The 27280-nt window shown below is 41.6% G+C and overlaps 1 protein-coding gene across 3 annotated transcripts in view; it reads left to right on the plus strand.

Moving 5' to 3' along the window:
- The window catches only part of DIRAS2 (DIRAS family GTPase 2), a 162940-nt gene that overhangs the window by 42040 nt on the left and 93620 nt on the right, over nucleotides 1-27280 (plus strand). For 2 of the 3 annotated variants that reach the window (XM_055271998.2, XM_063636923.1), the window contains exon 2: nucleotides 9660-9834. The gene's annotated coding sequence lies outside the window, so the exon portion shown is untranslated. Of the gene's footprint in view, nucleotides 1-6218; nucleotides 6325-9659; nucleotides 9835-27280 lie in introns of those variants that run through there. The other variant, XM_063636924.1, reaches the window with a different exon arrangement.

A 27280-nucleotide genomic window follows, 5' to 3' on the forward strand; every position in this document is an offset into this window, starting at 1 on the left:
ATATTTTTCCCCAGTGAAACATCTGTGCCTCATAGTTGTAAAAAATCAAATCAAATAGTAAAAATGTTTTAAAAGTACATCTCAGGGCTGCTTCCCTTAGAGGCTGCTGCTGTGCAACACTAAAGGACATGCATGAAGGTGTGAGAGAGCAGCGTGGCATGTGTCCCATGGTCCCCATGGTTTATACGCTTGGTTTTTCAGAAAGCATCTCAGGTCAGCACAGATACAGAATTTCTGGTTCAGTGCAGTTGGCTGAGCACTTGTGCTTAACGCCCCACCCACAAGAGACCCCAATGAAAACGATTTCGAAAGAGGGAACAAAATGTCACTGCAGACACCACTGGAAGTGAGGTAGCAGGTGGGATTTCACTTCAGGCCAGATTGAAGACTGGTTGAAACAGGGAAGAGGCATGCCCACCAGCACCATGATGGTTTACCACTGCCGTGCCAACACCTGGAAGTTACCACTTCTGTTCTAGAAATTTCTGAGTAACCCATCCCTTAATTTGCGTGTAATTAAAAGTATGTATAAATATAATTTGAGTAGCCTCTGAGCTGCTACTCAAACACACCACCTTTGAGGTATCCTGGCTCTGCAGGGGCAGTCACAGAGCTGTAACACTGTTGCCTCAATAAAGCCATTTTTTTCTACCACCACCTCATTCTTGAATCCTGAGTGAAGCCAATAACTTTCCCAGGCTAAGCCCCAATTTTGGGGCTGGCCTGCCCTGCATCAAGTGGCATTCCTAGCTGCTCTCCCAGAAGGCCTATGCCCTCCCTGGAGCCTTCTCAGTGCCACCGTTCTGAGGAGGGTCCTGCCAGTTCTCTAACAAAGGATTCCATCCCAAGGTCATCAGGCACCTCTCCCCTTTATCCAGCTAGCTCCAGCCTATACCTCTTACTGCTTAAAAGAATAAGCCCAACCAATACCTCCAGAAGTGGACCCCACATCAGCCCCTAAAAGTCAAACCTGTGTCCATTGCAGGAAGTAGCTGATGAAAATTAGGGAGCACTTAGAGTACATGTGCTATTTTTCTATGTCTGATTTGGCTGTATTTAACAAAAAAAATTTGGCTAGTTTTCAGAGGATCCAGCAAAGTTTATAGAGGAGTTTTTTAAGTTGACCATGTTCTTTAATTTAACTTGTCAAGACTTGCAAGTATTATCATCTACTTGCTGTGCTGTGGAAGAAATGCAGTGGGAAAAGTGTGTGGGTTAGCCAATCACTTGTGACAAGGTTAGAGAAATAACTCAGGGAAAATATGAAAGTCCCACTCTGTTTCAGGGTCATTTGGTTGAGGCACTCAAGAAATATACTAACACAAATCCAGAGTCCCCAGAAGAGCAGGCTCTCCTGGGTATGCGTTTTATTACTCAGTCTTCCCCTGACATCAGGAAAATGCTACAAAAAGCAGCAGCAAGGGGGTCTCACACCCCCATAATCCAACTCTTAAACACGGTTTTTGGAGTTTACAACAAAAGTGACAGAGGAGAAGAGGCAAAACCATAAGAAATAGCCAAAAAGTGCAATTATTAGCATAAGCTTTAAGCTCCCTTCCTCCTCAGCGTTACCCATCCCAAGAAAGTGTCACAAGATCAGTGTCTGGAATGCCCAGATGAGAGCCCCCAACTGACTGGCCCCTGGGCCGGAATCAATGTGCCTACTAAGAACAAAAGGGCTGTTGACAATGAGACTGTCCTAACAGTCCCTGGTGAGAGAGAGAAAAAGCTCCACATCAATTCTAGAGCTAACCTTCTTCCACTAGCCCCAATTAACTGCTTTGCTCAAGTAAGTTTACTAGGGATCTTAGAGCCTTTACCTGACCAACAGCTTCCTGCAGTGGCAGACTAGAGGCCACCTGAACATTTTTCTTCAGTGTCCTACTGCTGGGTGAGCTCTCCAGCAGCTCAGAGACTCAGGTCTCCCCTTCAGTAACACAGTTTGCCCCCTCTCTTCCTTATTGGCTGCTACAGGATCCCCTTCTCTGCCTCTTCCTGTCTTCCGTACCTATTGGGGCAAATAAAGTTTGGTCAGGTAGACAGGTCCCAGTTTTGTGAATAACTTGGATCCTGTTATCTTGTATAGGCCCTTTGTTTGATGTGTTTGTTTGTGTGTATAGACAGGTATTGTGGCGTGTCTTGTGTCTAGCATGCTATCAGATTGGCTTATAAATAAAAGAGCAAGAATAAATTAAACATGTAAGTCTAGTCTGAACTTGTTAGTTTGAAAACAGTATAGTGTCTTTTACAATTTAAGGTAAACCACTGTTGTTTGTAGGTTTTGAACTGGTTAAAATGGCTTTAAATAGCAAGCTTTTTGGATTGTGAAATGGTTCTCATCTACAGAATGCCAATGTCTGTTGGGAAGTTCAGGATTTCTTGCCTCCTAGGTTTATATAAAATGTGCCAGGGAATATATATTCTTTATTGGGAAAAGGAGTAATTTTTGTCAAATTCAAAAGTCAGTGAAGGTGAGGTTCAAATATGAAGGAACCAGTGAGTGGAAAAAAAAGATATAAGGAAAGCTCTAGATAAAAAATGTATTTGTTTGCAAGGAAGGATATAAAGGAAGAGTAATTTTGTATAGTAAACTCTTGTCCTAGAGTGAAATGACTGGTTATTTAAGAAACAGTTAGTATAGGACAAGTCAAAATGTCCAAGCATGAGGTAGATGGTATATGTAAGTCGTGATAAGGTTCATAAAGGGGAATTTATGAAAGGAATTTTGTGTGTGACTAAGCTAGCTGTAATTAAAAGAAAATTGTATATAATAGACTTTCTAAAAATAGTCTCCATATCAAACCAAATTTTCTTACAGTATTAATTTGCTAAATTACCCAAAATTTTGCTTTTTGATTTTATATTCTATTTCTTTTAAAAGCCTCTTGCTTCTCAGAGTCATATAACTGTCTCCTTTAGCCTTTTCATCAGCTCCTGTGACATTTTCTCTTCTGGTTCTGACTGTTATTGTGGCCTGATACTAAAGTGTTTTGTCTTAGAGGTCTATAAAAGCTGTGTTTTTCTCCAGTATAACTTGATTCTATACTTTTGGTTTTTCTTGATGTTTCTAAATTTTCAGTGTAAACAGAAAATTTTCTCAGTTCCCTTGCTACACTCATAATCTTAAATACACTTTTCCTGCATCTGATTAAATTCAAGTATTATGTTTTTCTTCATCAAACTCAACTTTCAGGTTATTTAAGTGGAGTTCCCATATGGAGAGGTAATCACACTGCCAAGGGTATTTAACTTTGGATAAATAAGTAACTATTGCTTACAATAACCTGTAGTTCCACACTGATCAAATATTTTGGGCCTTTAACCCCTTTGACAAATGCCCTCAGAATTGAATCCCAGTTTAAATCTCTTGCTTGTTGCTGGGGTTTATCAAAGCTATAAAAATTAATCACTGCAAGGTTATAAAATCTTTTTACAACTTCTACTCAGGTCATGAACTCCAGTATCACCACCTCCAGCCCTCTGACAAGTTCCTTATCAGGTGCTATTAACTAATCCATGTGCTGTTAAATTACAAGGCTTTGATTCCTGGGTATGAGTAGCTCATTTGGAGATGGCACCAATTCATGCCAGTATCTAACATCAAACTCAAGTTAACCAAAGCCTTGTCTTTAAACCTGGGCAAAGGAGACATTCAAAGTAAATTGCTTTCATGAAACACAGAGAAAAGCTTGTATTCATTTAATAATTTTGCTTCTAACTGAATTAATATAACTTATTCTATGCCTTGATACTAAATAATTTAAATATTTAGCTACCCATGAGCTTTCTTTACTGTCATTCTCAAAACTAGGCAGGGCTTATGAACTTTTTGCTTGAAACATTGCTAATTCTCTGTTTTGTTTTACATCTAGAATTTAAAATGATTTAATTTCTTCAGGCCCGGGAACTATAGTGGAATAAGTGGGCATGCAAGATTGCAAGGGCTGGGTTTTGAGGGGTAAAATTAATTCAGCCCCTCCAAATCAAAAAAAGGCACACAGATGCCTAAACAAAATGCTTGTGTTTAGTATAGCTAATTGCTACAAGTCAAGATTACAGTAGCTCAATGCACAGAATGTATAGATAAGTCAGTTTTATAACCTTATTTTTGGCTTTTAGTTTTTGACTTTTATAGTGCTTAACATGGTTTTAAGCACTAATGAGTACCTGCCTACCTCCATTCCCAACTGGCCTGGAATGTTTAATTGACTACGAGTCTTTTGATTCTAAGTCTGTTGGCCAAAGGAAATCCCCCTTCCACACACACAAGAAAATTCTAAAACAACTAATTCAGTCCATGACACAAAACAGGGGATTGGAGACACCTCACTATGCCCCCTTTACAATTTAGGCCAGGTTTGCAAGACCCTTTAAGAATATAGAAATAAAGTATTGCCTCCTCCCAGAAGACTTAGTCTTACTAAAAACTTATACAGAAAAATCCTCCAAGGGATTACAACCAAAATGGAAGGGTGCTTGTCAAGTGTTGCTGAGTACCCTACTGATGTTAAACTCCAGGGAATAACTAGTTGGGTACATCTGTCCAGGATTAAACCTATTTCTTTTGCATTTTATGCAAGGCATAAAATGAGGACACCACGACTACATCTGTGAACCTTTAAAAGACCTCCACAACTTACTTAAAAGAATCAATACTCAGCTAGAAGTGGTAATGTGATGCTGTGGATGGGAACAGGCATGTTAATTTTTCTCTTTTTCCTAACTGTAATACTTGTTTTCCATTGCTTTGGCCAACCACGTCTTCCTGGGAAACACCTCTTTTGCGGTTGCTGGGTGTAGAAGCCACTCTAAGGCCCAACTGGACACAATGCTGTCACTGTTAATTCTGTTGGCTCTCTCAATTATCCTGATCCAGTGTGGGTGGGAACATAACTCTATGGCAAGTATTTCGAAAATTATGGCATCAGGGAATCATCTTTGTGGTTGCTGGATTGTTCATCAACATCCTCCGGATAGAGAGTTCCACTTTCTGGCCTATCTGGAAAATTTCACAGCCATATTCCCAGACCTCCTAACTAATTACATGATCCCAAAGTTCCCAAACCCCTACTTGCTTTGTGGAACTCTCTCCCACCTAATGGATTCCACCTGAACCTCCCCAACCACTATCACCTGCACCTGGGAAGTTGTGGCTCTATATCTCCAGTACACTAATGATTCTATCTTTTGCACCCACTGTTGTGTCAATGACACAAAAACAGAAGTTTCCCTGTGAAGCTCTGGTCCAGCTCTAGTTGCCAAGTTCCCAAGGCTGCAGCAAGGTAAACGGAATTCCACTTGTGAGCAAGGAGACCATATATGGTGCCTTAGAACATACAGGGGAAGAGCAACTGCCTAAGCTGGGAAGGTGGGAGTGCTGCCCACTTCTGGAAAACAAAGATTGCTCAACCACCTCCACTGGAACCAGGGAGGAATTTTCCATAGACCCAGTTTGGCAGCAAAGGTTAGGTGTCATACCCTGTAGGGCCTCCATTTGAGCCCCAATGGGGCTCATTTTTGTTCGTGGCCATGAATGGGAAGAAGTCACACCCCGTAACCATGCCCGACTCTCCAAGGAGCCACCTGTTATTTTAGGAGTAGCTTTCCCTTGTATATCAAAAGCTTGAAGCAGAGGTGAATGTATGTTGACCACCCTTGCCTCTTCAAGGGTCACAATCTATAACCCCATAAGACCCAGGAATACCAGAAAGAAGCAAGCAAGAGGATTAATTCTGGCAGGATTCAGGGCAGCAATAGGACTAGTGGCATCCACGGGGGTAGCTTTGCCTACCACGAGTCAACCCTAAAGAACTTTACTGAAATCCTAGAATCCTTAGCCAGCAACACAGGACAGGCAGTAAAGGGAATTCAAACGTCCCTAGACTCTTTGGCTAATGTAGTTCTCAGTAACAGACTAGTATTGGATTATTTACCAGCTGAACAAAGTGAAGTCTATGCAGTTATTAGTAAAACTTACTGCACACATATTAACAACTCTGGGCATGTTGAGGTTAACATTCAAAAGATCTATGAGCAAGCCACCTGATTACATAGATATAACTGGGGCAGTGAACCCAACTGTCTCTGGTCCACTATTAAAAGTGCCATCCCAAGTCCACCTGGTTTTTATCAATCCTAGGACCTCTGATAGCTGTCTTGTTATTACTAATCTTTGGCCCTTGCTACTTTAACTTCTTAGTAAACTTTATGTCTTCTAGATTATAACAGTTCCAGGTAAAGACAATGCTGGCACAAGGCTTCAAACACATTCTGTCTACTGATCCAGAGAATAAAAGCATCCTGCCTCTTGGCCCCCTAGATAAGGTATACAGACATTTTTACTCCTCTGATGCTAGGCAGGGCCTATGCCACTAAAATCAGCAGAAAGCAGTTACAGAAAATGGGCCTTCACCCTTCTGCAAGAAGAAGTATCTCATCTCTGAGCAGGGAATGAGGTAAGAAGCAGGACCAGATGAAAGACATCTGGTCTTTCATCCAGACCAGATGAAAGACATCTGGTCTTTCATCCAGACCAGATGAAAGACATCTGGTCTTTCATCCAGACCAGATGAAAGACTGGCTGGAACAGTGGCTGGAACAGCCACTGAAAGCACCTCTTCATAAGACATGCTCACCAGTGCCATGGTGGTTTACCATTGCAATGGCAACACCTGGAAGTTACTGCCCAAAGAAATTTATGAATAACCCACCCCTGAATTTGCATGTAATTAAAAGCAGGTATAAATATGACTGCAAAACTGCCTCTGAGCTGCTACTCTCCAAACACCACCTATGGGGCAGCCCTGCTTTGCAGGAGCAGTCATGGAGCTGTAACACTGCTACCTCAATTAAGCTGTTTTCTACCACCAGCTCACTCTTGAATTTGTTCGTTAGTGAAGCCAAGAAACTTCTTGGGCTAAGCCCTAATTGTGGGGGCTCACCAGTCCTGCATCAGGGAGGCATCATCGGCTGCCCAGAGAGGTTCTGTGAGAGCAAAACAAAGAAAAGTTTTAGCCAGCAGGGAATCCAAAAGATGACCTCCTCTCTTTGGATGTTTTACTCCAGCAAAATAAAAGTGCAAACAAACAAAAAGAGAGAGAAAGAGAAAGAAAGAGAGAGACTTGTATATTGTGTCATAATACACAAAAAAGTATTTTAATTTGCCAGTGGTTATTTTCATAGCTTTAAATATGTTTGTCCATTTCTTTAGTTCTTCAATTTGTTTCTTTGGATTTCATACATTGACCACACATTAATAAAGATGTTTAGATCACATTTTTTGCCTCTATTTACCTTGTCCTTGTCTCCTTTCAATTTTTTGATATGAGTTATTTTTGTCTCTCTACTGGTAATCTTGAAACTCCAAACATCATCCCAAGACTCTATTCCTTGTTTGGTCCATTTTGACATATCCCCAATGACCCCTCACACCCCATATCTCATGCGGGAGGAGGGGTTCTCATTTCTAGAATTCTCTCTCAATTCTGGTCATATCTTTTATTTTAACAAGTCTCATTGCATTTGAATTTTGTTTTGGTATCTGTGGCAGACAGAATAATGGCCTCAGCTATGTCCACCTCAATTTCTTGAACCTGTGAATATGTTACCTCATATGGTAAAAGGGGCTTTACAGATTACAGATGTGATTAAGTTAGGGACTTTGAGATGGGAAGATGACCCTGGATTATCTGTGTGGGCCCAAGGCCATCATAAAGATCCTTATGAGGGAAAAGAAGCAGGCAGAAGAGTCAGAGGCAGAGAAGAGGTGATGATGGAAGCTGAGGTTGGAGGGATTTGGGACCAGAACCCAAGGAATGTGGATGGCCTCTAGCAGCTGGAAGAGTGAAGGAAACATTCTTCCCTAGAGGCTCCAGAGGGAATGCAGCCTGTCATCAGGTTGATGTAGGCTGGGGAGAATTTTGTCAGACTTCTGACCTCCAGAATTCTAAGATAACAAAACTGGTGTTGCTATAAGCCACTGGTTTACAACAGCAGTAGGAAACTAAAACGGTACCATAATTCTGGTGTTCTGTCTATGGGTTATGCTGCTATTATGCTTAGGGTGGCTTATGCACATTCTCTTGTTTCATTTTCTCAACCACCCTGTCAACTAGTATACCATGATTTCCATTTTATGGCTGAAAAACCTGAAATTCGAGGTTTAGATACATTGGTAAATGTCATATAAGTAATGAGTGGGTATGGGACATATCCCCAGGCCTGTTGAAGATCCTTTTCTGTCCTTAGTGCATAGCCTAGAACTTCCAGAAGTAACAACTGCTAAAAAACATTGGGAAAGTGGATGTCTTTACCTTGTTCCTGATCTTAGGGGGACAGCATGAAATACTTAATCACTAAGTATAATGATATCTGTAGGTATTTTGTAGGTGTTCTTTATCAACTTGAGGAAGTTTTCCTCTATCCCTGTTTTTCTGAAAGTTTTTCCCATGAAATTTATCCAATGCCTTCTCTGTACGTATTGATACAATTATGTAATTTTTCTTGTTAGTGTTTTAATATAGTAGATTACACGGATTGATCCCATGTCTATCCCATCTTCCCAGAAGGAGAAATCCCCAAGCAGGCAGATTTTGGCAAAATTCTGAGTAAATTTGAAAAATACATTTTCTGATGAGAGATTAAAACTAATCTTACCAATTTCCAAGGAGAACAATAGATGAAGGTGAAAATCTACCTCAGTCTTCAACATCCAAAGGTTCAATCTTCACAAGAAAAATTATTCACAGAAAAATTATTTAAAACTTTAAGGAAATGGTTAATTCTGATAACATTTACATTTTTTGTAAAACGAAAGAATACACAGTTTTTAAACCAAAGTTAAAATATTACCCCATGACACAGATATAATAAAAATAAATATGTGCAAATTACAAATCATTTTCACTGTGCATGTAACACTTAATCACAATTAACAGATCAAAGAAGAAAAATAATACGATGATTTTAGATGCTTAAAAGATACTGAACAAAATTGCACATTCAGGATAGCAGACAAATAACCACTACCAGCAGAATTTCTGTGAGAAAAGGATGCCCAATATCTTCACTACAAGTTCATATTTTTTCTGGACTAGTTTAAACATTACTATTGTAAAACAACCACCAAAAAAAAAAAAAAAAAAAAAAAAGAAGAAGAAGAAACCAAAGAAATGTATGGAATGGGCAAAGCACATAGAGAAAATGTGGAAATGTGTTTAAAAAGTTAGGATAACAGAAGGATAAATATGATTTAAAGGTAAAGACATTCTGGAACACTCACAGTCCAGAGGTAAAAGGAGAAACTACTAAGAAACCATGATTCGTTGGAGTCACCATGAAAATTAGCATACACGAAAGCAAAATAGAAGCTGAAAACAGACCTAAAATCAGTGAAATAGTTAAGAACGAAAGAGGGGAGAAAGAAGGAAAGGGGAAAGATATATCACATAGTAATTGGCTAAAAAAAGCAAAGCAAAAAAAAAAGCACAAAATCTCAGCAACATCTCAAAGTTGCCACCCCACCCCTCACACACACACTATCTGAAAAGCAGGAAGATAGAGCTGCTGTCTAGATGGAAAATAGCTCCAACTAGATGATCTCTGAATTGCTTCCATTAAAAGACAATTCTTTAACTGTGTGTGATATTTTTGGTTTACAGGTGCCTTCATAAGAGTGAGGAAAGATCTAGGGACATATCTGCTCACGTCCATGAGAAGAGTGATCATTGAATTTGTCACCGAAACCAGGACATTTTTGAGACTGAAAGAGATGAGTATTAACAACTCATCTCCATCATATTCCAGGACAGCAGGTGTAAACCAGAAATGTCTCAGGTAAACGGTTATCTATCTGTGATGATTTAAAAATTTTTCCATTTTGAGAACATTAGCATTAATATGTATTTTAGATATTTTGCAAAAGTCATTAGTATTAGAATTAATATCATAATATCATATCATAATTCAGACAGGGTGGTAGGTAATTTAGATATGAACTGTTTATGAAAATCAGGCTCTTGAATCGTGTGTTTATGATATATAATTTTGTAATGTAAGATTACTATGAACTCCAATTTTAAATTTAATTCATTCTACTTTTATATACTCATTTCTACTTTAGTTCACATTTTAGACAATGTTAGAAAATAATGGAATTAAACAAAAATCAGAGTTAGAAGAGGCATCAAGAAGTGGAATCCTCCAGCCCTAGATTTTGAGCATGAGTCCTATCTGTAGGACATTCCATCAGTGGCTGTCTGGTCTCTGCTCCTTTAGAAGACCATGCTCTGGCCCTCCCCATGGAGTGAGGAGACCATGCAGAAAGGATGTGGGCCCTCCTGGAACTGGGGAGCCAGCTTGTTGGTCATTGTGTGCACCCTCGGACAGGCAGTGGCCAAAGGGCAGCTATTTATGAGCATTTGGGTGGAGTTTGGATAAGGGGGCTGGGGTCTCCCTGTGGCTGTGAGAGGTCCTCCAGAGCACCACATGCCTGGGGGAGGGAAGAAAAGGACCGGAGTGGGGACAGGGAAGGGTGAATCTCTCTGAGCCACAGAGTTCCAGAATGGAACCCAAAAGAGTATAATAGTCTAAGTGTGAATCTGGAAATGTATCTGTCCGGAATTGGTGGGTTCTTGGTCTCACTGACTTCAAAAATGAAGCCACAGACCCTCACGGTGAGTGTTACAGTTCTTAAAGGCGGCATGTCCGGAGTTTGTTCCTTCTGATGTTCAGATGTATTCAGAGTTTCTTCCTTTTGGTGGGTTCATGGTCTCGCTGGCTTCAGGAGTGAAACTGCAGACCTTTGCAATGAATGTTACAGTTCATAAAGGGAGTGTGGACCCAAAGACTGAGCAGCAGCAAAGTTTATTGCAAAGAGCGAAAGAACAAAGCTTCCACAGTGTGGAAGGGGACCCCAGCGGGTTGCCACTGCTGGCTGGGGCAGCCTGCTTTTATTCCCTTATCTGGCCCCACCCACATCCTGCCGATTGGTCCATTTTACAGAGAGCTGATTGGTCCATTTTAACAGGGTGCTGATTGGCGTGTTTACAATCCCTGAGCTAGACACAAAAGTTCTCCAAGTCCCCACTAGATTAGCTAGACACAGAGCACTGATTGGTGCATTTACAAACCTTGAGCTAGACACAGGGTGCTGATTGGTGCATTTACAAACCTTGAGCTAGGTACAGAGTGCTGATTGGTGTATTTACAATCCCTTAGCTAGACATAAAGGTTCTCCAAGTCCCCACTAGACTCAGGAGCCCAGCTGGCTTCACCCAGTGGATCTGGCACAGGGGCTGCAGGTGGAGCTGCCTGCCAGTCCTGCGCTGTGCGCCCGCACTCCTCAGCCCTTGGGCGGTCGATGGGACGGGGCGCCGTGGAGCAGGGGATGGCGCTGGTCAGGGAGGCTCAGACCTCATAGGAGCCCACAGCGGGGTTGGGGGGTTGGGAGGGTGGGGGGGGCACAGTGGTGGGGGTGGCGCTCAGGCATGGGGCTGCAGGTCCTGAGCCCTGCCCCATGGGGAGGCAGCTAAGGCCCGGTGAGAAATCGAGCACAGCGCCGGTGGGCCAGCACTGCTGGGGAACCCTGCGCACCCTCCGCAGGTGCTGGCCTGGGTGCTAAGCCCCTCACTGCCCGGGCCGGCAGGGGCTGCCGGCCACTCCGAATGCAGGGCTGCCAAGCCCACGCCCACCCAGAATTCTAGCTGGCCCACAAGTGCCACACACAGCCCTGGTTCCTGCCTGTGCCTCTCCCTCCACACCTCCCCGCAAGCCGAGGGAGCTGGCTCTGGCCTCTGCCGGCCCAGAGAAGGGCTCCCACAGTGCAGCGGCAGGCTGAAGGGCTCCTCAAGCTTGGCCAGAATGGGCGTGGAGGCATAGGAGGCACCAAGAGTGAGCAAAGGCTGCAAGGGCTGCCAGCGCGCTGTCACCTTTCAGTATTATGAAGGTTTATTTTTCAATGCAGGAGGATAGCACATATCTTATTTAATTGTTTTTAAGCTTGATTTGTATCTTTTAAATATTTAAATACAAAATATGGGATTTGGGCCCGCATTTGTACTCTTGCCCAGAGTGTGCAAATGTGAGGAGCCCATCTTGAGTGATGGGGAGCTCGAGCTAACCTGAGAAATTCCATTATTGGACACGGCTAGAGGTTAAGAAGCTTTTTTAAAAAAGTAAAGCCAAAACCCACTTTTTATATCCACTCTTTGTATCCCCAAACTATATTTATATAAAACTCTTTAATAATTCAATTTTCTCCTTAGAACATCTTAGCTTTTCTCAACTTCATGTTGATTTATGGTCAAAACGTGTTCCTCTGATTCCTGTAAGAAATCAGAAGGAAAAGAATGCAAGATCCATGAGTAGTAACATGCAAATAAAATCTTACAGTTACAACACATTACAATTAAAAAGCAAATTCCATTACAAAATTTTATTTGCTCATTTCATCAGATGTGAAAGGCAGGTATATTATTACTATTCCTATTTTATAGATAAGAAAAGAGAGGTTTAAATAAAGTAGGTGATTTCCATAAGGTCCCCAAACTGGCAGATCTTCAGTCTGGTTGTACTTTAACAGATGTTTGAGCACAGAAAAGTCACTATTTCTTAATTCCAGTTTCTTCATTTGTAGAAAGCTATGACCTGTTTGCCGAAGCTGCCTGTAAGCTTCACTTGGCCTGTGTGGATGAAATGGGGTCAATTTCTGTATCTGCCATTGATTGCTGCATGACAAAACACCCCACCACTTAGTGCTTCAGACAAAGACACGTGCTTTCTCATGAGTCTGAGAGCTCACTGGTCTTTCTTCCAGTGTTCTCAACTGTTCCCTCACGTGGCTGCAGTTGGCTGCAGTCTCAACTGGGACCTAGCTGGGTGGCTGGGCCTAGCTTCCACATGGTCCTCCACTCCAGGCTTTCTCTTGTGTTTCTGGAAGTGTTCCAAGATGCCAAGGTGGAGTGAGCAAGGCCACTGAGGTACCTGGCCTCAGACACTGCACCCAGTCCCTCCCATCAGATGCTATTGCTGAAGGCAACGGGTAAGGCTAGCGCAAGTTCAGAGGATATGGACATAGCCTCCTCCTCTTAAAGAAAGCAGCAGCCAAGTCTCCTTGCAAAGAGGTATGGAGGTGAGATTCACTGGGGGCCATCAAGGCAACAATCTACCACCTGCTACATTCTGACCCCAATGACTCGCATGCCTGCCCAAGATTCCCAAAGTCTCATCTTATCTCAGCACTGGGTCCCTGCGCATTTCAACAAGTCTGAGATCTGACGTAACATTCTCCCATTTTGTTGTCTGGGTACAGCAATAAAACCCAAGCTCCCCAAGTCTACCAAGGAAGGCTGCTAACTTTGGGAAGGGGTCTAAAAAGAATTGTACAGTTATGCCCAGTGTGTCAATATAGTTAATGCTCACCTTAAATATGTAGTCATGCAGCCAGTTGAAGGCAGCACAGTGACTCACCTTCTCCCATTGCGGCAGGACTTTCCCTGATGAGTGATCAATGCTCTCCATTAAAGGCTTCCTGTTTCCTTCTGACCCTGAAAACTTAGTATGCAAGAGCTATGCATTCTGTGCACAGACAAAGAACAACACTCCATGGTGAAATGCTTTTATAACCCTTGCCATTATTTTCCAGTGAATCGTATCCTGTAAACAGGAACCTCATGAGAAAACATAAATGAGCAATAATCGTTTCCTATATTGGTAATCAGATAAAAGTCGTGATTCAATTTCCAATTGCTTTAACATGCATAAAACTCTCAGTGCATCTATATCAGAAAGGCAATTCCTGGATTCATTTATATATGTGTATACACACATATACATAAAGATACACACACATAATGATATGTATACATATATACGTGATATACATACATATACATAACAATATACACACGTATATACATAATAATATACATGTACACATACACATATAGGTACTTAATGATTCACACATGCACATTATATGTTCATGTATCATATGTACATAATGACATGTATACATGTAATACATATACATATGTACATAATGATATACATACACATACATGGTTATACACATACATATGCATAATGAGATATACACATATACATACATAATGATACACACGCACACACATATACACACATAATGATACACACACATGTATATACAGACATCCATCATATGCATATACACAGGTTTTGGGGCTCTAATACTTTTCAATTTTAGCTAGTCACCATTTTTACAGAAACATACACATGCATATTTGGATGGCTCACTTTTAGGGCTTCAGACAAACCACACTTCAAGCTGTCAGCTATGTCTTTCTGAGATGGCCAGTGTTTCCTAAGTGGATGCTTGGAGATTGCAACCATTAAAAAAATGGCAGTAAAATAAATGGCAGTAAAAATAAAATGAAAGTAAAAATAAAAAGGAGACACCCTGTGGTGAAATAATTTGGAAGTGAATTCTATAAGCATGGTGCAGATGGTAGGACGGCTTCGTTTCAAAGGAGATGATCAACCTCCATGGAGTCTGTTACCATTGGTCAGGCGAGGGTGTTTAGTTACTTCATCACTGACACAAAATCCTTTGCAGATTAGGGACTCTCACCTAGTGTAATGGGCTCTCACCTGGGGTGACAAGGCTTGTCCCTGGTGGCCAATCACTTGCCTAGGGTGACAGGGCTCTCACCTGGTGGTCTCACCTGGTGTGACAAGGCTGCCCCTGGTGGTTAAGATATCACTTGGTGGTCAGTTTTTTTTTCCAGTGTTCCAGTTAATGTTGATCAATGTGAAAAAATTATTCTTATTAAAACTAAAGCTACCTATTGGTTAACACGCTATTAAACTGTAGGGCCTGTAACGTGTAGTATAGGGTGAACCCTATTGTTGGTGCCATAGAGGAAGCAAACATCTTTGAGGTATTTTTCAAATAAATAATTTTTAAAACACTGTAGGCTTTTGGTTCCAATCTATGCAATCAGAATGATTGTCCCTCTAAGGAATGGGTGGTTACCTGGAAAAACATAAAGGGATTTCTAACTGTAAAAGCTACCTTTACATCTTGACAGCTGAGTTTGCAGGCCTGAGAGTAGAGTTTATTTTAAGCCTAAGAAAGAAAGAACTCAGGATATGATGTAAGGGAACTCTTCATGCTACAAGCAGCAGCATAGAGACACTCTGGATTAGAGAGGTGAGAGGAAGGCAAGGAAGTTGGCAGGTGGCATGGGGTAGGGAGGAGAGAGAACTAGGGTGGAAGCAGCCAGATGGCTTCGTGACTGTGTGGGGGCTCTGTGCAGGGTTGTGGAATATGGGGAAATCCCATTGGTGATTTTGAGGTTGTGGCTCTCACCCTTGGGCTGCAGCATGTGGCTCTGGGAAAATTCACAAGCCCCTGGGGCCTTGATGCTCTGTGGCTGCGGAGGAGGGTACGCGGTGTGGAGCAGGTGACCACGGCCAAGAGCAGTGAGGAAAGCAGCTCCGAAAGAGGGCTCCTTTCTGGGTATCTTTTGCAGATTCATTGCTGTTTAGCAAATATGAATGCAAATTCAAAAGATTAATGAGTTGTGAGAAGACTGCTCTAGGGAATTCTGGAAAATATTGCTGTCTAAGCACCAGTTCCTGCTCCATTTTCCACATGCCCACTTTTTTATGAAGCAATGCAACAGCAAGGCGGGCGTGCTGGTGCAGCCTGAAGGGAGCCCAGAGCCCCAAATCCTCCCACTGTCTACAGGAAGGAGGGAAGGGCTTTCTTCTCTCTGATGTCGGGAGAGAGCTGGAGAGTCGGAGGTGGCAGAGGGGATGGGCCTCTCTCAAGGCCTGCAAATAAAATCATTCTCCATCCTCACTTGGGGAGGCCCCACAGCACAAGAGGGTGGCCCACCTGCTGTGTGTGTCCCTGCAGAAGCCTTCCTGTCCCTGTCTAATGTTCCTCTAGCGGCCTTCCTTTCATTCCTGTGGCCCTGTCATAGCTACAGCGTGAACCTGGTAGGAGGAGCCCCCTCCTCAACAGAGAGGAACTGCAGGCTTCCCCCGAACCTGTTCTGTTCAGCAGAAACTGCTGCTGTCCGCCACCACTTCCTGGTTTGTCACAGCTGGAGGAAATCTAACTGTCCTAAAGGCCACAGGCAAATAAGAAAAAAAAAAAAAAAAGAAAGTTAAGGAAGCATCCAGGGGGATTTCTTGGGAGGGCTGGAGGAGAAGATATGCAATGACCGCAATCCTCTCTGGGCTCTGTGCATAGAACAATAACTTTGTTCCCCATAACTCTCACCCCACACCTTTGCTCCACTCATAGCAAATCCTCTCCAAAGTGGTGTCTCTACTTGTTGCCATGATTTCTCATCCCCTCTTTTCTCCCTGATCTCCTGCCGTTGAGTTTGGGTCCCCATTGCTGCTCTGCAAAGGCTCCCATCACATCCTCCACCATGGTCATCTAGTCATGGCAGGGGCCTGAGAAGCAGGGAAGCTGATAGTATAAGTCCCAGTCCGAGCCTGAAGGCTCCAGAAGTGGGGGAGCTGATGTCCAAGAGCAGAAGGTGGATGTCCTGGCTTAACCAGAAGGACAGAATCTGCCTTTTTGTTCTCTTCAGGAACCCAATTGATTGGAGGATGCCCACCAGTACTGGGAAAGGCGGTTAGGTTTACTGAGTCCACTGATTGAAATGCTGATCCTTTCCAGAGACGCCTTCACAGGCACACCCAGAAATAATGGTTTACCTGTGATGTGGGAATCCTTAGCCCAGTCAAGCTGATACCTAAAATTACCCATCACACTCTCAAATGTGCACTCACAGGCAGATGTCTCAGTGATGCATCATCCACAAGGAGCAGTTGTGTGCTATGGAGCCATAAAAATGGTACTTATGAGAAGGCTTTTAATCATGTGAATATTGCTTTAGTAATTGCACAATTGGAAGACCCAGAACTGTGTATATAATAGGAGTTAAATACAAAGAAGTCCACCAAGTATTAGCTCGGCTCATTTCTGGGTTGGAGAGCGATGCCTTTTATATACATAGTACTAACTTTGATTTTATATATATAAACAGGTAGATAAATAAAGGTGTAAGTTTCGTGGAAACTTCCAAGTAAACTGGTTTCTGGTCCTGCTTTTGAGTCTAACAAGGTGCATGTTAATCTGCGATAGGAGAATCATGTTTCTACACTTCACGCTTGCCCTGCCTTGAACTTTTCATTCTTCTGCTCACCTGAGACAAATGCATATCTGATTGCTTTCTCTGATGTAGAAATGCAGATTCACTGGGCCAGACAAAGGAATAGGTGACTATTACTCTACCCACCTCTCACATGTAAATTATGTATTCCTTGAAAGGCTGAGCAAAGACTCAAAAGAATTCAACCATTTGCTTCTTATGTACCCCCAACTTAAAAAAATTTCTTCCTTTCCCCCCAGTATCCACCCTTTCCCCTTTAAAATACTGAAGTCCTCAAAAACATCTTTGGAGAAAGACATAGATCTACCTCCTGGGCATGCATCCTTAACCTTGGAAAAATAAACTTTCTTAATGGATTGAGACCTGTCTCAGGTACTTTTTGGTTTATAGTCAGTTGTTTAAACATTAGATAGAATTCAGTTGTGAAACAATATGTCTATAGTGTCTTTTTGGGAAATGGCATGCTTCAACCACATTTCCAATCTTTTTTGAAAATTATATTTTCTTCTTCCAATGTACATTTTGATTATTCCCATGGAGTTGTATGTGGCATTCTCTTACAATTCTTTAATCAACTGTATTTATGGCAATGTCTCTCTTTTCATGTCTTAACTTGTGTCATATTTATCCCTTCCTCTTTTCATTCATTGTCTCAGGGGAGTTTTATCTATTTTGTTGGTCTTTTCAAAAACAAAGTTTTGGTCAGGGCTGGTGGCTCACGCCTGTAATCCCAGCACTTTGGGAGGCTGAGGCGGGTGGATCACCTGAGGTCAGGAGTTGGAGACCAGCTTGGCCAACATGGCAAAACCCCATCTCTACTAAAAATACAAAAATTAGCCAGGTGTGGTGGTGGGCACTTGTCATCCCAGCTACTTGGGAGGCTGAGGCAGCAGAATCACTTTAACCTTGGAGGCGGAGGTTGCAGTAAGCTGACATCGTACCACTTCACTCCAGCCTGGGAGAAAGAGCGAAACTCTGTCTCAAAAAACAAAAACAAACAAACTAACACACAACAAAGTTTTGAATTTATTTGTAGCTTTTTAATTTCAAATTTATCAATTTCAGCTTTTATCTTTGAAATTCATCTTACTTTTTTTTCTCTTTATTGCTCATTTCTATATTCTTTAGCTAAGTACTGAGTTCTTTTACTTTTAGTCTATTTTCTAAAGTAATGAAGGTATATAAGATTCCACATTTTACCTTGGGCGCAGTTTTCTCAGGATTTGTTGTGAATTTTTCTCCCTTTATTGCTTTCTGACAGTTTGTGGAACCCAAGCCCTGCTTTGAAAGCCCCTGCATGCATCACATGGACAAGTCATGAAGGTCTGGTCTCAGGAATCAGCAGCAGCCCTGGAGCCAGATGTGCACTGTGGCCCCTGCCTTTGAAAGACACTCATCCACTTGCCTTAAATTACAGCTTTCTGAGCTCAGACAGTTTTATATACAATTCTCACTCTGTCAAGCTTATGCAAGTCATTTGGAAAGAGTATTTGGCAGAAAGCAACGTTCAGAAAGGCAGCCCACAGAGATTCCCTTGAGGGGGAGCAAAGACAAAGAACTTTTAGAAAAACTATGAAAGATATCCCTTAAGTTTTCTGTATTTTGCATTTGCACACCTTGGCAACTGCCACCTGTTTTACTCATATGGGACTGTCTATCAGATATAGATTTCTTTTCTTTTTTTTCCCCCAAAATAGACCAGTTTGTAAACATGGCATTTTTTTCTCTTTTTGAGGTTAATTCTGTATGTTTCTCCCTGAAATTACTGAGCTTCAACAATTCTGCATTTTTAAAACTCCATGGTCTTTACTTCAAGGGAGACATACTGCTTATTCTAACATTCTATATTATTTTTAAAATATTGATGGTAATTAATACCATGTGAGATTTAATGCCACATAGTCCACGACTTACAAAAGTAGCTGTATTTCAAAATCCTGAGCATCAAGAATACATCAAGAGGAGCCCACAAAGAATTGATGCTCTTCCCTCATTTACCGCAGTTTTACTCTCATCTAGCTGTGAAAAATTCAGACTTGACTTGATATGGCAAACAATAGGGAAAGAAATCTTTAATTCGCTAATCTTTTTTGTTGAAATAACTAAGTTCAGGCTGCCATTAAAAAGTAATAACAGAACAAAGGAATGATGAATTACTATTACTGTAAAGTTGTGCTCTTTCAAAAGCATGGTCTCAACAAGTTTCTCAATCTTGCATGCAGGAGAAGCTTCTAAAGAACAAAGAAGCAATACAGGATGCCAGAAGACATTTATTTAAATGTCACTTATGCATTGGGTAATGAGAATTGAAGGAGTTCCATTTGAGATAATAAACCAATTTTTTGTGAGAGAAGATGAAGTAATTAATTATTCAAGGGCAGTAACTTCTCCTTGGACTTCATTTTCACAGACCACATTTACCCACATTTACCCTTAGCGGTTGGAATAAAAAACAGATGGTACGCTACAGTCACTTGTACCTACTTAAAAAAGACACCAATTGTAATTCAATTCAGGAACTCTTATTTTGAGTGTCTGTTATTCTCAAAGGATGTTGCCAGGCATGGGGATGACATCTGGGTAAGGTGGGATCCCTGCCCACCCACCATGATAATGGTACTGTTTGAACAGGCTGTGGTTCCAGCAAAGTCAGAGTGACAAACAGAGGAGGGATTCTTCAGATCCCCAGGAAAAGGAAGCTTCCTCTGACTTTCTCTGGGATACTTGGGCTCTGTTATTCTGATGATAGCTCTAGCCCACAGTGGCTTCATGTCTGAAGGGGCTGTGGCATCAGATGGATTCTGTAGCAGGAGGCTGACAAGCCACAGGCCCATCAAAGGGATCCCAGGCTTACTTTGTTTTTTAAAAAACTTTTGTTGCAATAGTTTTGGGAGAACAGGTGGTGTTTTGTTACAAGGGTAAGTTCTTCAGTGGTGATTTCTGAGATGTTGGTGCACCCATCACCCAAGCAGTGTACACTATACCCAATATATAGTCTTTTATCACTCACCCCCTCCCAACCTTCCCCCGAGTCCATGAAGTCCACTATATCATTCGTTTCTTTTTTTTTTTTTGAGATGGAGTTTCGCTCTTGTTGCCCAGGCTGGAGTGCAATGGTGCTATCTTGGCTCATTGCAACCTCCACCTCCCGGGTTCAAGTGATTCTCCTGCCTCAGCCTCCCAAGTAGCTAGAATTACAGGCATGCACCACCACGCCCGGCTAATTTTTTGTATTTTTAGTAGAGATGGGGTTTCTCCATGGTGGTCAGGCTGGTCTTGAACTCCTGACCTCAGGTGATCCACCCACCTCGGCTTCCCAAAGTGCTGGGATTACGGGTGTGAGCCACCATACCTGGCCCACTGTATCATTCTTATGCCAAGCTTGCTTTCTAATATTCTCCTGAGGAAACTGTTGCTGGAAGGAAGGATTCTTAGAATTGAGAATTGAGTTTGGTTATCATTCATCTTTACTCTTAACAGTATCCTCTTAGGCTTGATGGTTGCTGAGGGAAAGATGTATTAAGGATTTGGAGAAGTTACTTCATATAGAGAGGATGCTGCTGGGCTCTAAGAAGCAAATGATGTCAAGCATGCCCTGCTTTGCCAGTCGAACTTGCCATTGACTTTCTCTAGGGCTTAACATTCTGAGGGAGTTCTACAAGTTGAGTTCTGTGTTCTCTTTTAGTTCCAAATACAGGACTTTCGGATGATGTAAAGATGTAAAGCACAAGACTCCCTTTTAGTTAAACATGAAAGAGTAGACTGTATTTACCTATCTGTTTTTCTCTAGAAAACCTGCTGTATTTGTCAAGGTTCTATTTATTTATGTATTATGAGAAATTAGCTCAAATGATTATGAAGACTGACAAGTTCCAATATCCGCAGGGTGGATTGGCAAGCTGGAGGCCCATGAGAGCCAGTGGTGCAGTTCCAGCCTGAAGGCTGGCAGGTTTGAGAGTCAGGAAGAACTGATGTTTCAGTTTGAGTGTGAAGGCAGGAAAAAGCTGATGTCCTAGTTCAAAAGAAGCAAGGCAGAATGAATGGCCTCTTATTCAGGGGAAGGCCAGGCTGGTGCTCTATTCAGGCCTTTAGCTGATGGGATGAGACCCATTCACACTGGGAAGGGCCATCTTCTTTCCTCAGTCCACTGATTCAAATGTCAATCTCATCCAAACCACCCTCACAGACACACCCAGAATAATGTGTGACTAAATGGGCATCCCGTGGCCTAGCCAAGTTGACACATAAAATTTACCATGACACTTACCAGAAGAATAGTTTAAAAGGACAAAAGGAGAGTGGGGAGAATCAGAGAGCTGCAAAAGTGTTGGGTACAGGATGGGGAGACTGGCAAGATTCTAGTGACTTTCTTGATGACCTAAGGCTGATGAAATAGTCATGGTGATGGTAACTACAGATCAGCGCTTCATAGAAGAGACTGGAGTAGTGAGAGAAGTTTCTCTCTGTGGTGACCCCCAGGGTAAAGGGGTGTGCAGAGGAGAAGCCTAAACCAAAATAGTTAATTGAGAAAGATTCTCTGTAGACAGTTGCAAGGGTCAGCTTTCTCCACATTGAGACAGAACAGCCAACTCCAGGAAATAATCACTAAGAAAATGGAATGATCTCCTGGCAGGAAACTGGAGTCAAAAAGTGGGGCTCTGTGCCCCCAAGGAGCCTCCTGCTGGATTTGGCATCTTGTGGGGAGCCCAGTCTGCCCCTGTGGGCCTCGCCCATGTCTCCTACAGGAAAGCCTGGCGGGATACTCGCCCACCCTCATCCACAGAGCCATGGCCAGCTCCTCACCCCTAGAGGAAGCACCCATATTGATTAGCCAACGTTTCCATTCATGGAAACGATGTATTCAGAAAAAAAAAATGCCTATTGGTCTCTCAGGACTACTAGACACATACACTCCTGTATTTATTCCCCAACAAGGTGAAACCCAATCACACAGGTGAGGTGTAAACCTATCAACCTCTGTCCAAGGTGGCATATGAGTTCTGGGCACTTCTGTTAATTCAAGGGATAAGATCTGTAACAGCATGTAAGATTTTTGGAGTTCAGGCATTTGTAGGAAAGGAAGAAAAATACTTGCTGACTTCCCGTGACATTTTAATGAGCTTTTGATGATTTTCTCATTTATTTTGAGATGAGAGCAGACAATCCTTTCCGTTTTACTTATATAAGTTCAACCTCCTTTGCATCCTCTCCTTTCCCACAGAGGTAATTTCTATTCCTGTCTCTAAGACCTTTTGCTTTCTTTTTGCCTTTTTCATCCATTCATGTCATTCTCATTCCTTACAGCACTTTTTCCAGGACGATGTTTCTGACCACGCCAGCCCACAACCACCGCTCTTCCCATACTCTGAGCCATCCTTGCCATCCCTGGCACCATGTTTGCATCCAACTGCCCCGCTGGGCAATCCCAGCATCAGTGGCAAGGGAGATGCCTCAGATAATTTGGTGTTCCTCCCAGCACTCTGTGGCATCGTGGTCTCTCTCCCTCAGCCCCTAGGCTGTCTTTTAGCCCAGATCGTGGAAAATGCTTCATGGCAGCAAGACTGGGCTGCTCACTGTCAGACTCGGCTCTCCTGGAGCCTGGACTTCTGTGAGCAGCATGGAAATGCTGTGCCTGTGCTCATCTGCTCTCATGCTGCACCTGAATGTGTTTGTAATTCTCCCACTTTTCTTCATACTTAAACTATGTTAGTTCTCCTAGGATCCTTCCAACATTTTAAAACATTATATAAAATTATCATACCGTGTATGATTTTGCAACTTTCTTCACTTACAATTGCATTTGTGAGATTCATCTGCAATGATCTGTAGTTGATTCATTTTTTGCTTCTAAATAGTATTCCTCTCTTCCTAATATTTCAATTGTTGTATTATTACTTTTAGCTATTTCCAGTAATGCCTATGTGAACATTTTTTTACACATCACTTTGTAAATGTGTGTGAGAATCTAGAGTCCATCACAGGTGTGCCTTGCTGGAGAGCACCTCCGCAGCCTTATTCAACAGTGCCAAATTGCCTTCTTTCCAAATAGTGGCACCAATTCATGTGCCTGCTGCAGGCATTCATATGCGTTCAAGCTGCTACACATCCTCTTTGACACTTGGGATTCTCTGACTTGCAATTTGTTTTCGGTCTGATGAGTAAGAAATGCTATGTGATTATTGAAATGCTCATTTCACTGATTATCAATGTGGTAAACCTTTTAAAAAAATACTTCTACTGGTCATTTGCTTTTCTTGTGAATTGACTCTTTAGATATCTTGCACATTTTGCTTCCTTTAAAAAATTATAATCATTTTTGAAAGTCTTCGTATTAATTTGTTGTTAAACTTTTCTTTAATTCATTAAATATATTTTCTTCCAGGCTGTCTTTGCATTTTTATTTTATTATTTTTATTTATTTATTTGAGACAGAGTCTTGCTCTGTCACCTAGGCTGATGTGCAATGGCGAGATCTCAGCTCACTGTAGCCTCTGCCTCTCAGGTTCAAGCAATTGTTGGGTCTCGGCCTCTTAGGAAGCTAGGATTACAGGTGTGCACCACCACACCTGGCTAATCTTTGTATTTTTAGTACAGATGGGGTTTTACAGGTTGGCCAGGCTGGTTTCGATCTCCTGGCCTCAAGCAGTTGGCCCTCCTCAGCCTCCCAAAGTGCTAGTATTACAGGCATGAGCTACTACGCCAGGCCTATTTTTATGTTGCTTTTTAAAATAAATTTTATTGGTTTCATGTGGATGAATAAATTTTTTTATTGTTTTCTTTTCTTTCTGTGTCTTTTCAATGAAACTCTACACAACGTTGGAGTTCTCCTGGAAGAATAGTATTCCTCTCTTCCTAATATTCCGATTGTTATATTAATTATTACTTTTAGCTATTTCCAGCAGTGCCTGTGTGAACATTTTTTTACACATCACTTTGTAAATGTGTGTGAGAATCTATTGTCCATCGCAGGTGTGACATTGCTGGAGTGCACCTTCTCAGCCTTACACAACAGTGCCAAATTGCCTTCTTTCCAAATGAGAAGGAAGAAAAGAAAGAAGAAAAATATAATTTTTCTCAAAAGAAGAAAAGTATTCCTTCCAGGAATTCTCAAAAGTTGACATTCTCCTGTATTTATTTGTGAGCATTTGTATTAGTTCATTCTTGCAATGCTATAAAAAAAAAAATACCCGAGACTAGGTAAGTTATAAAGAAAAGAGGTTTAATTGGCTCACGGTTCTGCAGGCTATACAAGAAGCATGGCAGCATTTGGTTGGCTTCCAGGGAGACCTCAGGAACTTTCAATCATGGTGGAAGGCAAAGGAGAAGCAGGCACGTCTTACATGGCCAGAGCAGGAGAAAGAGAGTTGGGGAGGTACTGCACACTTTTAAACATCCAGATCTCACAGGAACTCTATCATGAGAGCAGCACGAAAGGGCTGGTTCTAAACCATTCATAAAGGATCCATGGCCGTGATCCAATTGCCTCCCACAGGCCTCACCTCCAACTTTGGGGATTACAATTCAACATGAGATTTGGGCAGGGACACAGATCCAGCTCGCACTAGCATTGGAAATTTTTTCATTCCATATTTGAGTTTGTGATCCATGTTGAATGTCTTTTCATATGCTTTTATGAAGATGTCAGTTAGGTATCAAAATGCACTTTTTCTCCATACAAATAAACAACTATTCTAGCTCTATATTTTACTCATAAGGCCACCTCTTTCATTGATCAAGTTTCTATGTAGGTTTGTGGGTCTATTTACAGACTTTTTGTTTTAGGTCAATTTATTTCCTGAATCAAAGTCCCACTGTATTAATTAATATACCATTATTATTATCTTATTTTTTTTTTTTGGAGATGGAGTCTTGCTCTGTTGCCCAGGCTGGAGTGCAGTGGCGTGATCTCAGCTCACTGCAACCTCCACCTCTTGGGTTCAAGTGATTTATGGCTAATTTTAATATTTTTAGTAGAGATGGGGTTTCACCATGTTGGCCAGGCTGGTCTTGAACTCCTGACCTCAAGTGATCTGCCTGCCTCGGCCCCCCAAAGTGCTGGGATTACAGGTGTGAGCCACTGTGCCCGGCTTATTAATATGCTATTATAATATGCTCATATAATATAACATAATAGTTCCATAATATAGTAGGTCTTAATATCTGGCAGGGAAAAGACACCCTATATTTCCCTTATTTTTTTTTCCCAAAATTATCTATGGCCTTTCTAGCACTTTGTTCTTCCTTATGAATTTTAGAATCTGTCTGTCCTGCTCATAAATGTTTTATCAGGACTTTGTGGACTTGGATTGAATTTATGGATTGATTAGGGAAAAATCAACCTCTGGTGGTGAGTCTTTCTATTTCTGAATATGGTATACTTATTGCTCAAATGATTTAGGTCTTCTGAAATGACTTTTAATAAAGTTTCATAATTTTCTCTGTAGAGGCTTCTTTTTTATTGCTATTGTAAGTAGTAACTTCTTAAATTACAATTTTAGACAGATGCTTACATATAAGGGTACATTCAATCTAAATTTATTGATTCTGTATTCAGCCAATTTGCTAAACTCTCTTTTAAGTCTGATATTATGCCTGCAAATTCTTTTGGACAGTTTTTGTATATGTAACTAAATGTAATTTTGTTCAGTCTTCTCCAATTAATTATTTTTCTTTTCTGACAGGGATCTTAAATAAATTGAAGCATTGAGTCAATTACATTAATTGTGATTATTTTGACAGTGGAATTTAAAAAAATTTTCATTGTACATTCTATATATGCTCTTGCTCTTATTCCTGTGGCAGGCCAGGTTTCCCTAATGGTTGAACAGGCAGGCCTCCATAACAGCTGTTTCAGCACTGACTGAGTGGTTAAGCTACTCAGCTTAAGTGGTTAGGATTAAACAAATTTTATTGGGGGTCTGAAGGAACTCCCCAAACCTCCATGATTTAGCAGGAGACAAGATTAGGGTAATCACTGCAGCACCTGGACTCATTTAGATTAAGTAAATTTACTGAGGCTCCAGAGGATGGTCTTGAGGACTCAGATCTTAGTTATAGACTAGAAGAAGTTAATTGCTTATGTATTTAGATGAATGCACATTAACAGATAAACATATAGCTTAGAAGGTATATAAGCTCTGGAAAACTTTGTAATTTTGAGTTGCTCTGGTGATAATTTCCAGGCCTTCTCCCTCTAATTGATTACAGAAATAAACTCCCTCCTTTCCCAGTTCATCTGCATCTTGTTATTAGGCCACAAGAATAAACAGCCTGACCCTTGGTTTTGTCTGAGAACGCTTTCTTGAATTTAAAGATCATTTGGAATTACTCTTTTCCCTCACTCCATTTTGCCCCTCTGTTTATTTGGAAGTTTTATGCTATGTTTCTGTGCCTTTAGTGGTTACTCTTGTTTTGTTTCTGTATGTGTGCTTGTGTGTATTTTAATTCTGAGCTCCTTGGTTATGGAGAAGCTCTCAGTAGCACCATGTGAGGTCCTGGGTGTAATTTTATCCTTCAGAGGGTTTGCATTCACTCCTGTGGGTACCATGGTGGTGCTACCTACCAGAATCCACTTTAATTTGTTTACTTAAAGCTTTTGTACCACAAAAATAGTGTGATTCAGTCCAAAAACAGCTTGGGGGTACCTTGGGCTTACAAATTATCAGCGGCAACTTTACTTCCTTCAATTGTCAAGGTGGAGATGATTAAGTTCATCACCAGGCATAGGTGATTTCTTCTTCACCCTCCCTGGGAGCCACATTACTGGGGCCTCCAGCTATCTGTGTGTACTGTCTCCTCTGTTCTACCTCTGCTTTTCCACACACCTGATGCCCTCTGTGTAGAAACTTGAGGTCTCCAGGGAATTGCAGGTGGCCTTGTGGAAGTTTTCTTTGCTGTTCTGTTTTCAGGATTCTTGTCCCCTCATTCCACCTCACCACCCTTCCTTTTTTTTGGCTCTGCAAATTCCCTCTTTTGTGCCTTGAAATTAATTTAAGAAAATGTTTCATAAAGTATGCATTTTATTTTGTATTTAGTTGTTTCATTTGGAGGGTTGTTCATGGCATCCTGCCATAATCCTGAAATTTGAGGGTTGAAACATACATGATGAA

Source organism: Symphalangus syndactylus, chromosome 3 (assembly GCF_028878055.3).
Source record: "Symphalangus syndactylus isolate Jambi chromosome 3, NHGRI_mSymSyn1-v2.1_pri, whole genome shotgun sequence".
NCBI classification, from domain to species: Eukaryota; Metazoa; Chordata; class Mammalia; order Primates; family Hylobatidae; genus Symphalangus; species Symphalangus syndactylus.